Below are 14,940 nucleotides of genomic sequence, written 5' to 3'. Positions count from 1 at the left end.
GCCGTGTGCCATGATGGGCTCCACACAGTGACTGAAGGAGCTGCTGGGCTCCAGCTCTGGGTCTGCACCGCTCCTCAAGCTCAGCCCCCTTGTGCTGCTGGCCCCTTACAGCCAGGCACTAATTCATGGCAGACTGTGGCATCTGTGTCACCCCAAGCTTTGGGACATTTCAAGGAATACTGTCCCAGTTCCATGGTTCCATGCTAATTACACTGCCTCAGCCACTTAATACTGGGTATAGGGTTGTTTTTTATTTCCTGTAAAGAACAGAATGTTTGGCAAAAGAGGAAAGTGAGAATGACAACTGTGTACACATTTCACATTTTTCTAGTATTATTTCTCCTCCAGAGAAGAACAGGGGTGTTATTAATAATTACCTTGCCATGTTTCTAAATTGATATTTTGAAATGGGCTGTGTATATAATTTAGGAACCACAGGCAAGGGAGAAAATGTGCTTTCAATTGAATTTGAAATGGGTGGAGAGTTGATGATGCAGTGAGATAAATATTGGCGATTCTGGAGGGCTAAAGCTGAGTGAAGAAAGCTGTAAAGCAGACATTTTGCAGATTTTGTGAAGTCAGAGGCATCTCAAGGATTTGGGAAGTGAAAGAAGGTGCAGGTAGGGGAGAGAGGCAGAATCCATGCAGATGAAGTCCTTAATCTGGAATGGAAAAGGATCATCATGAGGTTGTGTCTCTGCACAAGCCAGACACAAGATGTGGGGGCTGAGAGGTTTCAGGTGGGAAAGAGGAAAAGAGGCTGCAGTGATAAAGATGCTTGGCAAGCCTGTTGCTTAGGTAGAAGCAGAGCTTTTAAGGTGCTGCAAGGAGTAAGCCTTTGGAAATGTGCATTCAGCATGTGAAGGATGTGAGGTGAATTTTGGGGTAGTAGTGGTACTGGGCAGCTTTGTCAGTGTTCCCTCTCTTGTCATCTCTGACCTTCTACAGAACTAAGCTCCTGTTTGAAAACAGAGGAAAAGAATGAACTGTTGAGACATTGCAATTCCAGCCTCTCCAGCCATGACTCAGTGTTGCAATGTCTGCGTGAGCCTCCCTCCACTCAACCCGAAACAAGGTCTCTGAAGGAGAAATTGTGTGGGGTTACTGCTTGCTCTCTGTAACTCCAGAAACATTAAATCTCTTTCCTGCAGCAGACAAAATCCCTTTAAAGCCCTGCCCATGGCTACCCTCACACCGGAGATTTCTCTTCTTGCCTGTGTTCCAGCACAGACTGCTCAGTAGCAGGACTGGTGTTCATTTATAACAGGAAACCCATCTCTGCCAGTCTTAGACCCAGTGCTGCAAATGTTCTTGAGTGTTTCCTGCCTCCTGGCTACCAGCAGGCCCCTCGTCAAAGGACAGGCCACAAATGGGTGACAGAAACTCCTGGGTGTGCACCACAACCACTGGCCAGCTGCAGTCACAGAAAAGCTTAATTGTCATAGAGCAACCATTTAATAAAGGCCAAATGCCACACATTAGGAAATGTGACATTTCCAGCCAGCAGACTTCCAGCCCTGGGGACCCCATGATCCCTCAGAGACCCCCATGGCTGCCCGAGCGGGAGTGGCCTGTGTGTGAATTGCACAGGTCTCTGGAGCTGCCCATGGTGCCTTCCCTCCTGGGCTGCACCCATGGCTTTCATAACACATGGATCATTTCCCAGGATGTGGTCTCCAAACAGAGCTGCCTCTGGTGTGGGTGCACATATCCCAAATCTGGGACTGGGGTGCTGTGAGGGCAGGGCACTGAGAAGCCTTGTGGGGTCTCCAGAGCTGCCTTTAAGCTCAGGCTCCTGTCCTCAGGGACACTGCACGAGCCACATCCCAGCCATGGCCTCACTCCAGTGTGTCTCTCTGGTTTGGTCCCTGGCCTCTGATGTGCTTCTTGCCTTGACCTTGGGCCAGGTCTGACTGCATGAAGAGGTGCTGTGCTCTCCCTTCTGCAACAGGCAGGGTTTTCTCTGCAGTAGCATGTGTCAGCATGGAGTCTAGACAGTGATGAGAAGACTGGATCACAGTCTCCTGTGACCTGACTCGGATTAAACACAGCCCCACCAGGCTGAGCCCTGTAAACAAGGCAGCTTCCAAGGAATTCCCAGTGGTGCATCTGCACTTCTTGTGAAATCTAAGCCTCAAAACCCTGCGCATACACGGCATGAAAACGTCAGTCACTTCCCAGGCTCATCTTCAGCAAAGAACAAATTTATGCAGAGCTACAATGGAAATTAATTTCCCTGAGTTTTGCAGTGCCAGAATTTCATGGTATCTCCGGTTACAGTTCAGTGGAAATTTTACAAGGTAGATCTTTAGGGACGTGGATTCTTAATATGAAAGAGAAGTGGAATATGAAAGGTTGAAGAATATCTTCTAAACTCCCTGCAGACTGAAAGAAGCTGCTTTCTCTCATGTCATTTGTCTCTTGCAAATAGCTAATGCATTAAATACAGATCTAGATCCTCAAATGTATTTTCCCAAATGCCATTGATTTTCTTTATGAAACCATGACTGGTTTCTTTGTACTGTGCTCCCCTACACAGCAAACTTTGTAGAAGTGTAGTAAAGACTCTGGGTGCTGAATCTAATTGCATGAGAATGAATCATTAGCACATTTCTAAACAGTTTAACTAGAACAGAAAACAGAATCAAGCTGTAAGACCATTATCTGATTAATTAGAAGGGCATGGTTCAAGAATTAGGCTGGAAAAAGTTTCCCATATGAATTCTTTTGCAATGGAAAGTTAACGATTGTGAAGCAAAATCAAATTGGGCAAGCTCTGACAAAATTATTTTCGATTGCTTGGGTTTTGTTTTGTTGGTCTTTTTTTCAATTTGGGACAAATTATCTGGTTTGTTCTTTTGAATATAATACTTTTAAGACATAGCTGTAAGCAGGGGGGGAAATTGCAACTCCTCCCATAGTCCACAAGGCAGGAAAAAGTCTGTGCCACTGTGGGACACTGTAATTTTCTTTGCTGTCAGTTAATTACAACATAAAAAGTTGGAATTAATACAAAACCTTTCTCTCTCCATCTCAATTGCCTTTGTTTCAGTTTGCTTCCCAAATTGTCTCTGAGTAGGTACGAGCAAAATGTCTGTGTCCTGCATGGAGAGGCACCACTGACTCTGTACCAGCTGCAGCTGGGACTGGAATCTAGGACAGGACAGAACAGAAGAACTGATTCTGTGTTCAATGGATATTTCTTAGTCTTCTCCAATGGATCAGTGTGGAGCTTCCCACATGTGGATTCAAAACACAAAGTGTGTACACCTGGGCAGCCTTTGGTGAGGATGGGGGACCCCATCCTCACCCCAAGGTGAGGGGATGGGTGCAAGGTGATGTTCTGCCTTTGAGGCTTTTTAGCTTTTAAACAGCTGACCTGCATGCTGTATAGACACCTTCTACATTCCATTGGCTTGGAGCTTCTGTGCTCACAGAGGAAACTCTGGATTTGCCCTGCCTGGATCGATGAAGCAGAGCAAGCCTCAGCCAGGAGCAGAGAGCATTGGCAGCTCCTGCCTGGCACAGCCTCTCTGAGACACAAGTAGCCCCAGGGCTGGTGGGCGTGTGCTGGGGGCTTGCGTGAGCTCCTGCTTCCAGTGAGACTTCCCAGAGAGCCAGCCTTTGGCACTCCCCAGCACAACCAGGTGGGAAGGCAGAGCTCCAAGGAGGAAAAACTTCTTAGCAATTCTTTCTTCAACAACTGTGATATTTAGGAGTGGATGAACACTCATCTGCGAAGGAAAACACAACCAGCAGAGGCGGGTGATGCTTGTCAGTCGCCCAAGTCAGCTTTGGGTTTTCCAGCCTGTTCTTGTTCATGGGATTAGCTCATGGTTCTGGTGGTGCAGTCAGTACCTGAGCCACTCAGCTGTGCAGCTGAGGTGTCACTCACAAACCTGATAAAATCCCATGAAGTAGTAAAGATGCTCAAGTTAGATAGCAGGAGCCATAGCATCTCCTTTCTGCCACAAACAAAGCAGTGGAGGCCACCACACAGGGCACAGACAATGTATGGAGGGCTGAGCAGAATTCCCTAAACTTCCTGGCTGTTTGAAAACCAGGCTTGTAAAACTGCACGTTCCCTGCACAGCCTCACAAAGCTGGGAAAGGGGCACAGCAAGGGGAAAGGCGGGCACTGACTGCATGGACTGCATGAGCCTGAGCCCTGCAGCAGACTGCCTGTGGGTCAGGTACTTCCACTGCAAGGAGATGTGGATTTTCTAAACAAGAAATCCTGCTTGTTTGTACTCAGGAAAGTAGGCTTTGGGTGTATTTTCTGTGCATATGTCCCATCATACTGAGGAACTTACCTGACTGATCCTCACCTTCCCTCCAGCAGATCAAGCCACGCTAAGTCCCATCTGTTCAGATGCCACAAAGGCTCAGGAGGCGGCAAATTTCCACCTCCCAAATCTCCACTGAGTAGGTGACTGAAATTTTCACTTGGTTTCATGATGACCATGATCAGAATGAAGAACTAACACTCATCCAGCCTACATTCAGACCTTAATTAAATCACCTAATCTGAGTCTTGGTCCTCGTAGAGCCAGCAATGAAGGGTCAGAGCCAGGGCTTCTCTGGCATGTGGATCACACATTGCGTGGGTGTATCACCGAGACAGACCCCATTTTTTAGGCTCCAAATGCATAAAGTGGGGCGAATTCAGGCAAAAGGGACATCCTTGATGTTGAAAATAAGATCTGGAGTAGGCAACCACAAGCTGGTAACTGAGCTGTGGAACTGCCTTTCCTCTTGCTCTGGTGTAAGTTAAATTTAAATTTTTGTTCCTGCAAAATCACACCCTTTCTGTATTTCTGTTGTTGGCATTACAGTAGCCCTGAGTGGTCGTTGCTGTGTGTGAGGCCCCTCATGTTTCAGGCTCTGCACAAGCTGTGAATTGGCTCCTGCTAGAAGCATGTGCTCACTTGGCACTGCATGGCAATGTAATAAATCCAAAAAAAATTGTGTCCAGGTAGTCATAGACACCAACTTTGAAGACAACGTTTTCCAGTTTCTGCTGTAAATCAAGATATTTTTTAACATCCTGTGAAATAAAACATTTGCAAGGGAGGCTTGGCGTGAGAAAAGGAAGTTACTGATCTGCTGGTTATTGCATTTCTGGCTTTATGAGCTACAAAATTACCAGTGATTTCTGTAAGTGGGCTGAGGGTGTAACAGAAGAAGCTTGAACAATCGGAAGATCAGAAGAGACCAGCATGGGAATGTGTTCAAAGAGCTGCTGTGGGCTCAGCCTGGGTAATGTGTCACTGACAGCTGGCCAGGAACACACCAAGCACAGTACAAGGGCCAGGCTCTGTCCCAGGAATCTGCAACCCAACACTAGTAAACTCGAAGCCAGGACATCAGCAAGGAGGAAGGGGAGTGTGTCTTCTGAAGGAAGCAAGAGAAGAGCAAGAAACACAGTTGCAGAAGCAAAATGGTTGGTGGAAGACATTGGAAAACAGGGAGTGACTGGACAAGAGAGCACAGAATGGAGAAGAGGCAGCCTGCAAGACAGCCAGAGGAGACAGGAACAGACAGTGAGAAGGAAAATAAGCTCTAACTCAATTTTTAGTACTATTCATTGTGGACTGGGGCACGTACCCACCGTGTCGAGGCCTACAAGACTCAGCCCACGCTGGGTGTGACACACTAGGACAGCTCTGTACTGCTCCCAGCCAGCACAGCAGCACCTCTCTGTGATCCTGAACCCTTCCTGGTAGCACCAGGAGGGTAAAGAGTCAGGCCAAAAGCTCTGAATGTGCCTTCCTGGCATTGCCCCAGTGCTCCAGCAGGTCCACAGTAAAAGTATTACCCTCTGCTGGTATCTGTCCTCACTAATTACAAAATTTCATTTTCCTTGTGGTAATGCTATAACTGAGTGAGCTGGAAACATTCCCAGAGAAGTAAACTGTATTCTGAAGACATTTCTTTTAATTGTTTTATGAGACACCCATAGAAAATGACACTAAGTTCTCTCTGAAGAGGCAGAGTTAAAGCGTGGGAGTTTCTCCTGCCAAAGAGGCACCTCATGCTGAGTCTCTGACAGGTCCACTTTGCCTCTAATGGGCTTCTTCGTGCTGCTGTACGCTCTTTGTGGATGATTGATGGTTTGATTTTCTGCTCTTCATCCCTGATGATGGTTAGTCAGCTTGACTTGGACTTCTCCAAATTGAGATAAGAGCAAAGTTGCCAGGAATCCAGGTGATCTCAGAAATGGCCTCCAAGGGATAAAGCTTTCCTGATGGGGTTTCAAGACGTCAACCTGAAACCATTTCCAAGAAGAAAATTGCAGGGTAAAAAAAAAAAAAAAAAAAAAAAAAAAAAAAAAAAAAAAAAAAAAGAGAGAGAGAGGAAGAGTGGAAGAATAAAAAAGTTAAGAAGGAAAGCTTCAAATGCTCTGGAGTGAGCACTGGACTAGCAGGATGCCCATGAGGCAGTGGCAGTAGAACTCCTGGACTGTAATTACAAACTAAATATGGCTTTTCAGGGCAGTCTTAGGTCCATGCTAGGTGGAGAAACCAGAGAATAAATTTCTGGAAATTTTGGTCTGCCTGTGACCAAGTTGAATGAAGAAGCTGTGGCCTCTTTCAGTGCTCTGGGCTGTGCTGGGGAACCACAAGTGACCCCACCCCAGGCTGTGGGAGGACCCAGAAGTCATCAGTCTCCCAGGAGCCTTCCCTTGAGCATGACACAGACCCAACCAACCAAACCTCACATGCAGTGCTTCAGTCTGATTTAAATACTAACAGGGAGCAGTAACTTTGTGAACCAGCTTTCCTTACTGAACAGCCTTTCCATAACCACAGCCAGTACAGATTAAGTTCAAAAAAATGTATTAAATCATCAGCTGACAATTGGGGGAGGAAGTTATCCAGTCCCTCATGATTATCCATCAAAGCCCAGCACTGCACTCCACTAGCCTTTATGAAACATGTAGGGTGTGTGTATGCAGAGAAGATGGTAATTGCTTTAATTATAATTCTTTTGACTATCAATTTTTTATTCACTGTCAAGAAGGTTGCCTGCTCCTGCATTTGTGGAGAACAGTTTTTATCTCCTCCTTCCCAGGAACATGTTTAGCATGAGCAACAACTGCTTGGATCTCTACAGCTCCTCTCTGCATCAGAGCACAAGGTGTTTGTGTGTGTGTGGGTGTTTGCATGAGGAGAACCATCAGATGTTGCTGTTCTCAGGCTCTCTGCACCACTCTGCACCTTCAGATGCACAGCACAGCTGTTTCAGGAGCCAGGAGGCACCTGCTTTCCTCCTGCCTCACCTGACCTCAGATGTGTTCGTTGATGTTGCTGCTGTCTTGCACTTCAGGTCTTGCAGTCCCAGAGGCGAGGTGAGCTGGCCCTGACTGGCAGCCAGGTGCCAACAAAGCCATCAATCCCCTCCTCAGGTGACAGGGGAGAGGAAATATAATGACAGGCTGGTGGATTGAGATAAGGGCAGGGAGAGATCACCCAGAAATTACTGTCACAGGCAAAACAGACTCAACTTTTCAAATTAGTTTAATTTATTACCAATTAAATCAGAGTAGGATAATGAGAAATAAAATTAAATCTTAAAACCTTTCCCAGTCCCCCATCTTCCCACCTTCTTCCTGGGCTCAACTTCTCTCTGAATTTTCTCCCTTTTTGCCATGCAAACCCAGTAGAAAAGGAGAACTGTTTTGATTGCAGAGCAAATTTGTATTTCCAGAGCTCACAACTCATAGGAAAGATCATTTGAAGGCATGGAGTTAGGACAGAGGCTGGGATAATGCTAAGCAGCATCTTGGAAGATTGTAGGACCTGTATGGAAGAAGACTGGCAAAGCCATGGATGACATTGAGGTGAAGGGAACAGATTTAATCACATCACAGAACTTCCCTGCATGTGCTGCTCCAACTCCATCTTAAAACCTGAGGCTCTGCTTACTGAAAAGCTCTTCTAGAACCCTGTACTTCTGACAGTCACAAATCATATTCTATTTTCCAGCCTCAATTTTTCTTCTAGGGAAATTCTTGACATTTATTATTGTACACACTGTCTGTTACACGATATAGTTCTTTCCTGAACTGATGCTTTCTTCTGTAATGTAAATATAGAAATAATAAGGAAAGCAGCACCTTTCAATGGCCTAACAGTTGAGCAGCACTCATTGGCACTGCCTACAGGGAAGTGCCCAACAAGTCAGTGCCAGACTGCTCAGAGATGCGCAAGGACAAGAGCACAGATGCAAAAAAGGATTCTGAGCTTTGCCAAGGCACATTTGGGGTCAACGTAAGAAAAAATTCCTTCCCAGAAAGGGTGACCAGATATTGGAACGGGCTGCCCAGGTGCATGGTGGAGTGCCTGTAGAAGGAGGTGTTGAAGAAAAGTCTGGGTGTGGCACTCAGGGCTCTGCTCTGGTTGCCATGGAACTGGGTCCCAGGTAGGACTCAGTGATCTCACAGAGCTCTTCCACCCCAATTGATTCCATGATTCTGTGACATCACAGCCTTTGGGGCCAGCGCGGTGGCTGATGAGTGTCCCCGGCCTGTCGCCGTGCCCAGAGCCCAGGCAGAAGGGGGCTGGGAAGGACGGGCAGAGCCTGCTGAGGGTGGCAGCTCAGCCTTCAGCAGCACCATGGGCAGCCAGGGCTCTCCTGGCCGCTGCAGCTCTCGGTGCTGCTGCTCTTGGTGCAGCCCCTGGAGCCTTCCAGCCCCGCTGCCAGGACACGGGCCCTGGGAAGCGCTTCCCGAGCTCCTGCAAGAGCAGGACGTGGCGCCAATGAGGGACGCTGTGCTGGTCCTGGAGGCGCTGCCGTGGATGTGCCAGCCCTGGCCCAGCTTCTCAAGGGCCTTCAGCTGGGCTGGCTCCTGGGCAAAGGGCTCGGGAGCCGCTGGGGAGAGGTGAGGGAGGGCCTGGGGCAGCCGGGCCGGGCTGCCAAGGCCTTGGGCCAGGAGGGTGCGGGCAGGGCTGAGAGCCCCGGGGCAGCAGAGCTGGGGGCCCGAGGGCGCTGGGCTCTGGGGCAGCCCTTTGGGTGAGGCAGAGCGGGGCCGAGCCCGGGCCGGGCAGGAACGGGGCCCGGCTGAGCCCCAGGGAGCCCCGGCAGGGGCGGCCCGAGCTCCGCTGGCTGCAGCCTCTGCCCGGGCCGGGCCCAAGGCTCTCTGTGCAGGAGAGGCCAAAGGCTCGGCCCCTGTGGCACTTCCATGGGCTCCCGGGGCTGCGGTGCAGGAGAGCCAGAGTGCCTCGGCCTCGGCCCGGCCGTGCTGCCGGAGCCGCTGCTGCAGGGCCGGGCCCTGAGGCGGCGCTGCCGCCGCCACCGCTCCCGGTGCCGCAGGGAACAGGCCAAGGCAGCCTGGCCCTCAGGAGAGGAGCAGACTCCACTTCCCGCCTCTCCTCTGACCCTCCAGCCCCAGCTCAGCTGGACATGGCAGGGAATGTGTGACCAGTGCTGAGCCCGGGCACTGGGACATTCCGCCCATAGGTGTTAGGAACCCCTTTGCTGTTAGTCACAGATTTCCTCAGAATCTTCCCAGCCTCAAGTCTGTAGAAATTTTCAAATTTAAATAGAGTAGATGGCTTTAGGCATAGGTTTCCCCGTAAGGTTTTCCCCCCAGTAGCTGAACCTCTTAAGAATATTAAGGTTCACTGAAGTTCATGTTTTCTGTACATTGCTGTGTTATTGTACTGTTAACCTATGAGTGCAGGGACTGCAGCTGATGGTTTTGCACATGAGCTGCAGACCAGCAGTAAAGTTAAGCCTGTGTCACAGCAGGATTTAGAGAGTGTTGAGGGCAGCTGGAAGTCACACCATGGACAATATTGTCTTGCCTCCATCTTCCAAAGAAGCTTTTCTTTGATTCCTGTCTGCACTGGGCCAGGGGGCCCCCAAAAGCCCAGGAGGTGTCTGGGTGGCCCCAGAAGGCTCTTGCAGGCGCCAGGGACAGCAGGGAAGGGGCAGGAGCATCCCTGGGGTGCTGCCAGAGACAGGCAGAGGGGCCATCCCTGGGGCCCAGGCAAGGGCTGCTGCCTTCAGCAGCCCAATGCATGCGGGGGCTGCCCGGGTGTCTGGCAAGGCCTGAGGGGAGCCCTGGGGCAGCCCAGAAACGGAGCAGAACCTGTGGGCTGGTCCAGAGCCATGGAGGCCCAAGGTGGCACCCCAGCTCAGCCAAGACCGTGGGACAAGGCGCCTGTCCCTGGCCATGGCTCACACAGGCTCTCTCAGGGCTGGCTTCAGAAGCGGCTGGTGGCCGGGCCCGGGCAGGGCTGGGCACTGGGGCTGCAGCCAGCGGGTGTCCAGCACTGCTGCTGTCCCTGGGGTTGGTGCAGCGGGGCCCATGTGTTATAGACGGATAATGAAATGATTGGCTCTTGCAATTAAGGGATAACTATTGTGTGAATATGAAGAAAAGCTTTAGTGATATGTAGTTATGTTATTGTAGTTTAGATGTCCTCTGTTCTCCCCATAGTTCTCTTTTCCCCCATGTACTGTTGCCATCAGACAGCCGGGGCTGTCTAAGACATGTAAAAAGAAGATGTGCACATGTGCCCCTTGCATGGGGCAGTTTGGAATGGAAAAGCTTGTTGCTTAGGAGGTGCAGCATGGCAACATCTGATCTCCAAACAAGTTACAAGAAAACAGTCTCCACCAATAAATGGCAAAGAAGAGCTGACTGACAGACTTTGGGAGAGGCCAGGGCTGGCTGATGCAACCCCCAGGGGTATAAAAGACTGAGCATCCATCTTGGAGAGGAACTGGTCAGGTGGTATGCATGCAAGCAGTTCCCAGCGCTGTAACTTTTTCCTTATGTAGTCCTTTGCTGTATTTTTGTTAAGGTTTAATAAACCTTTTTAAATTTTCAAAGTGAGCAGTTGTTTCTCACACGCACATGTTCAATGTCTGTCTGGAGGAGGGCTTGAGTGTCCCAGGAGCAAATGGGTGAGGCCATGGAGTTGGGGTCCCAGAGGGTGGAAAGGCTCTGCAGAGGGTCCTGTCCAGGCTGGCTGGGCCAAGAGCAGCGGCTGGAGGTTCCAGAGGTTCCAGAGGCCCCAGTGCCTGCTGGTGCTGCCCTTTGGCCACAAGAAGCCCCTGCAGCTCCCAGCTGGCGCAGAGTGTGTGGAAAGGCTCCCAGCAGGAAAGGTCCCGGGGCTTCTGATGGACAGCAGCTGAAGCAGAGCCAGGGTGCCCAGGTAGCAAGCAGGCCAATGGCCCCTGGGCTGTGTCAGCCATGGCATGGCTGGCAGGAGCAGGGCAGGGCTTGTGGCCCTGAGCTGGGCACTGAGGGTGCCACAGCTCCAGTTCTGTCTCCAGCTGTGCGCCCCTCAATTGTGGGGGGACACTGAGGGGCTGGAGCGGGGGAAGGGAAGGGAAGGGAAGGGAAGGGAAGGGAAGGGAAGGGAAGGGAAGGGAAGGGAAGGGAAGGGAAGGGAAGGGAAGGGAAGGGAAGGGAAGGGAAGGGAAGGGAAGGGAAGGGAAGGGAAGGGAGCTGGGAAAGGGCGTGGAGCTCATGTCCTGTCTGGAGGGGCTGAGGGAGCTGGGAAAGGGGCTCAGTCTGGAGAAGAAGAGGCTCAGGTGGGACCTTCTGGCTCTGCACAACTCCTGACAGAAGGGCAGCCAGGGGGGGTTGGGCTCTGCTCCCATGGAACGAGGGGAGGAAGGGACCCACAAGGATCATTGAAGTCCAACTCCTGGCCCTGCTCAGGACAGCCCCAAGAATCCCACTGTGAGCCTGAGGGTGTTGTGCAAACACTCCTTGACCTCTGTCAGGCTCTGTGCTGTAACCAGTTCCCCAGGCTGCTCAACCACTGTCTAGGGAAAGAATTCTTTTCTAATATCCAACCTAAACCTCCGCTGACACAACTTCAGGCCATGCCCTCAGGTCCTGTCATTGGTCACTGGCAAGGAGAAGAGATGAGTGCCTGCTCTTCCTCTTCCCCTCATGAGGAAGTTGCAGACTGCAAGGAGGTCTCCCCTCAGTCTTCTCCAGCTGAACAGACCAGGTGCCCTCAGCCAGTCCTCAGACGGGTTCTGCTTAAGGCCCTTCACCATCTTCATAGCCCTGCCTTGGACACTCTACAATCATTTTATATCTTTCTTCTATTGTGGTATCCAAAACTGCACATACATCACTGAGGTATGGGGCCACCACCATACTTTGGGTGTACCTGTGCATGCACCACCACAAGGCTGATGGTTAGCAGTTTCTCTTTACTCAAAGTCATCTGGGGACATTTTGCTGACTGGCTGGAAGGTGTTGTGTCTTCATCGAGGGCTCCAAAGCTACAGAGAGAATCAGATACCCAAAATCTGTGAGACTAAAAATTTTGTTATTGAAGAAAAAAGCCAGGGCATTGCCAGGGATGGATACTGGGAACAAGGCACATAGGACTGCCAAGGCAGAAGGCAGCTGTGACACTGCATTTACAAAACACATATAAAATATAAAAAAGATGGGAACCCCTGCTGCAGCCAAGTAACAGTATCAGAACAACCTGCGTAGGCAGAGTGTTCCTGTGTTGATTGAAATCAAGCCAGGTCAATGGGATTAACAGGCTCCTTCTGGGAATGTACCAAGGGAACTCTGCATGACTGTGGGCAGGCTGAGCCTCCTCTCTGTTCAGTTCCATCAGTGGGGGACAGCCTCGGGCACAGCCTCTGCCAGCAGAGACAGGGTCATCCTGTGTCGGGACTGGAGCACTGCCAGCACAGTTCTCTGATCCCCCAGAGATCTCTCATCTAATCTTGGGCCAGAATCTGTGCTGGTTCAGCTTAAGATCTGGCAGAGGTGGCACCCAATTCAGGCAAGTGTTAGCACCCCAGTTAAAGCATTCACCTGAGCCATCCAGCTGGGAACTCCAGATCCAGCACCAACACCTGTGACCTGGGCAGGGGCAGGGCCTTGGGCACTACCTGGAGAACTCGATATATTCTGTGTTTCAGGAGGGATTGCTTTTAGGTGCCGTGCTGCCTGACCACCCTGAGTTTGCTACCACCACAAAGCAGTTTGTGGTGAGAAACATCAGGCATGAAGCTGCAGTTTGTGTCTCTGCTGCTAGGGATTGCTCTCATCAATAGCACTGCTCTGCAGCCCAGCACTCCGTGAACATTAAAGTGATGGCACAATACTCAATAAACATTCTCAAGGCTGCATTAAATACCAACTTGACATCTTCTTGTCAGGCAAAAGTGACAAACAAAAAACAAATACTGAGAATGTGGGCATCAAGATGAAGACGAATAACATACAACAGCTGCTGTGATATGCAGTGGGCTTATATTATAATATTTTTTAAACAAAACTGAAGTTTCCTCAGGTGCCATTTGAGAGGGTAAAACAGCCATTCCCAGCTCACCCACCTTGCCTTCCTTCCATGCTTTGATCAGTAGAGGCTTGGATAAACAGATGGGCACTGGGATCAGTCACTTGTCCCAGCCTCTGCATTTGCTCTGCTTAGTCAGGAACTGTGAGGCACATCAACTGTCCAGTCTGGAGGCAGATACTGATGGATCTATTTACACTCTAGTCCACATTTAGAGCTTTTTGTCTCTACAGCCTGAAGAATTGGAGATTAAGTGGTTTAATTTGGATGTAAGGCTGGAGCTTCATGGAGGAAGGCAGCCTCCAGAGCAGCAGGACAGGATGAACTGCTACAAGCCTACCCTGGAGAGGAGCATGCGAGCAGTCCCATCCCTCCCTTCTCCCAAATGGAGCTGTCTCCAGCTCTGCCAGACTTCAGGCAAAGTTAGGACTCACAGATAAAAGTCTCCTGATACTGAACTTCTCTGAAGTTTGGGGCAGCCAGCAAGACACACTTAGGAGAGAAACATTCATCTGCCCTTACACATCAGGGAAGAGTGAGACAGGAGCAATGGGAAGCTTTTAGAGAGCTATTTTCAGCCTTTCCCATCCAATTGAAATGCTTTACAAATTGCAAGTGCAGGTTGTGCCACAAAAGCCTCCTGGTGTCAGTCCTGTCTCCCAGGAGAGCACAGGTTGGAGAGGTGCATTTCAAAGGGCAGCAGATGTACCAGCTGCCAAACAGAGATGGCTTCCATTTAGGATGAATCATCACCAGACCTTATCACAGCATCCAAGGGCTGCCTTTTAAATCATCATACTCTGACACAAGGCACTGCAGTCCCTGGCCAAGTGCTCAGAGGTTCAGCAGGAGATGTCACGATGAAAAGCAAAGGCTTCGGAGAAGTCACATGTGGGATCTACAGCACAAATGGGAACCAGTTGCAGATGTCCAGTTCTAAAAGCAAAGCATGTGCTTTAAAGCCATATTTTGTCTCCAGCAGGAAAGTTCCTTACATTTACTGCCTTATCATCATGGAGAAATTGAACCCAAAGCCAGCTGCTAGCAACCAGCAGCAGAGTTTCTTAGAGAGCAAAACTTCCATGTCAGATCTTCAGAACTCTCTCTCATAGCCAAGGGCTGTTTTCCATCTGGTTATTGCACAATGCTAAAACAAGAGGATGGAAAGATTCCTGTTCTCAGTGAGAAACCAAGTGAAATGTCAAGAGGAATATCCCTGCATGTTTAGCATTAAATGTAAATATGCATGGAACCCCAAGGCTGAGTCCTTTCCTCTGAGATGTTAATAAAACTTTACCCTTCAGCTCACAAGCCTGAAAACAGATGAATAACAGCCACATCCTGGTAAGCTCCAAAAAATTTCATAACAGAAACAGACGAACCTTCTGGGCACTCTTTCATTAAAACATGAAGAAAAAAATAGTGTTTTTTTAATAAGAGTAGGAATGTCCTCCTTCCATGAGTCTGGCTGCTCATGCTCTGCACTCTGAGGAGTGGCAGCCTGGGACTGCTGCTCCCTCCTGCACCGGAGCCAGGACAGCTCTGTGGCAGAGGAATTCTCCAGTTGCAGCACACAGTTCTGAGGGCAGTGGCAGCCTCCTGGAAGGGTGGAGTTATCCCCGGGGGAACACGGGTGTCTGAC

General features: G+C 49.8%; 2 long non-coding RNA genes across 2 annotated transcripts; both read right to left on the bottom strand.

Annotated features, from left to right (window-relative positions):
* Positions 1–5,915: 5,915 nt before the first annotated feature.
* On the bottom strand, positions 5,916–8,494 carry LOC135281358 (uncharacterized). The gene is made up of 3 exons (XR_010348014.1): positions 7,606–8,494; positions 7,283–7,438; positions 5,916–6,268 (listed from the first exon to the last, which is right to left on the bottom strand). It is a non-coding gene; the product is annotated as an uncharacterized LOC135281358 (long non-coding RNA).
* Positions 8,495–12,166: 3,672 nt separating this feature from the next.
* LOC135281502 (uncharacterized) lies at positions 12,167–14,621 on the bottom strand. The gene is made up of 3 exons (XR_010348113.1): positions 14,057–14,621; positions 13,336–13,532; positions 12,167–12,258 (listed from the first exon to the last, which is right to left on the bottom strand). It is a non-coding gene; the product is annotated as an uncharacterized LOC135281502 (long non-coding RNA).
* Positions 14,622–14,940: the final 319 nt, after the last annotated feature.

This window comes from Passer domesticus, chromosome 15 (genome assembly GCF_036417665.1).
Source record: "Passer domesticus isolate bPasDom1 chromosome 15, bPasDom1.hap1, whole genome shotgun sequence".
NCBI classification, from domain to species: domain Eukaryota; kingdom Metazoa; phylum Chordata; class Aves; order Passeriformes; family Passeridae; genus Passer; species Passer domesticus.
The sequence above is the reverse complement of the archived record's forward strand: the minus strand, read 5'-3'. Positions and strand labels throughout refer to the sequence as shown.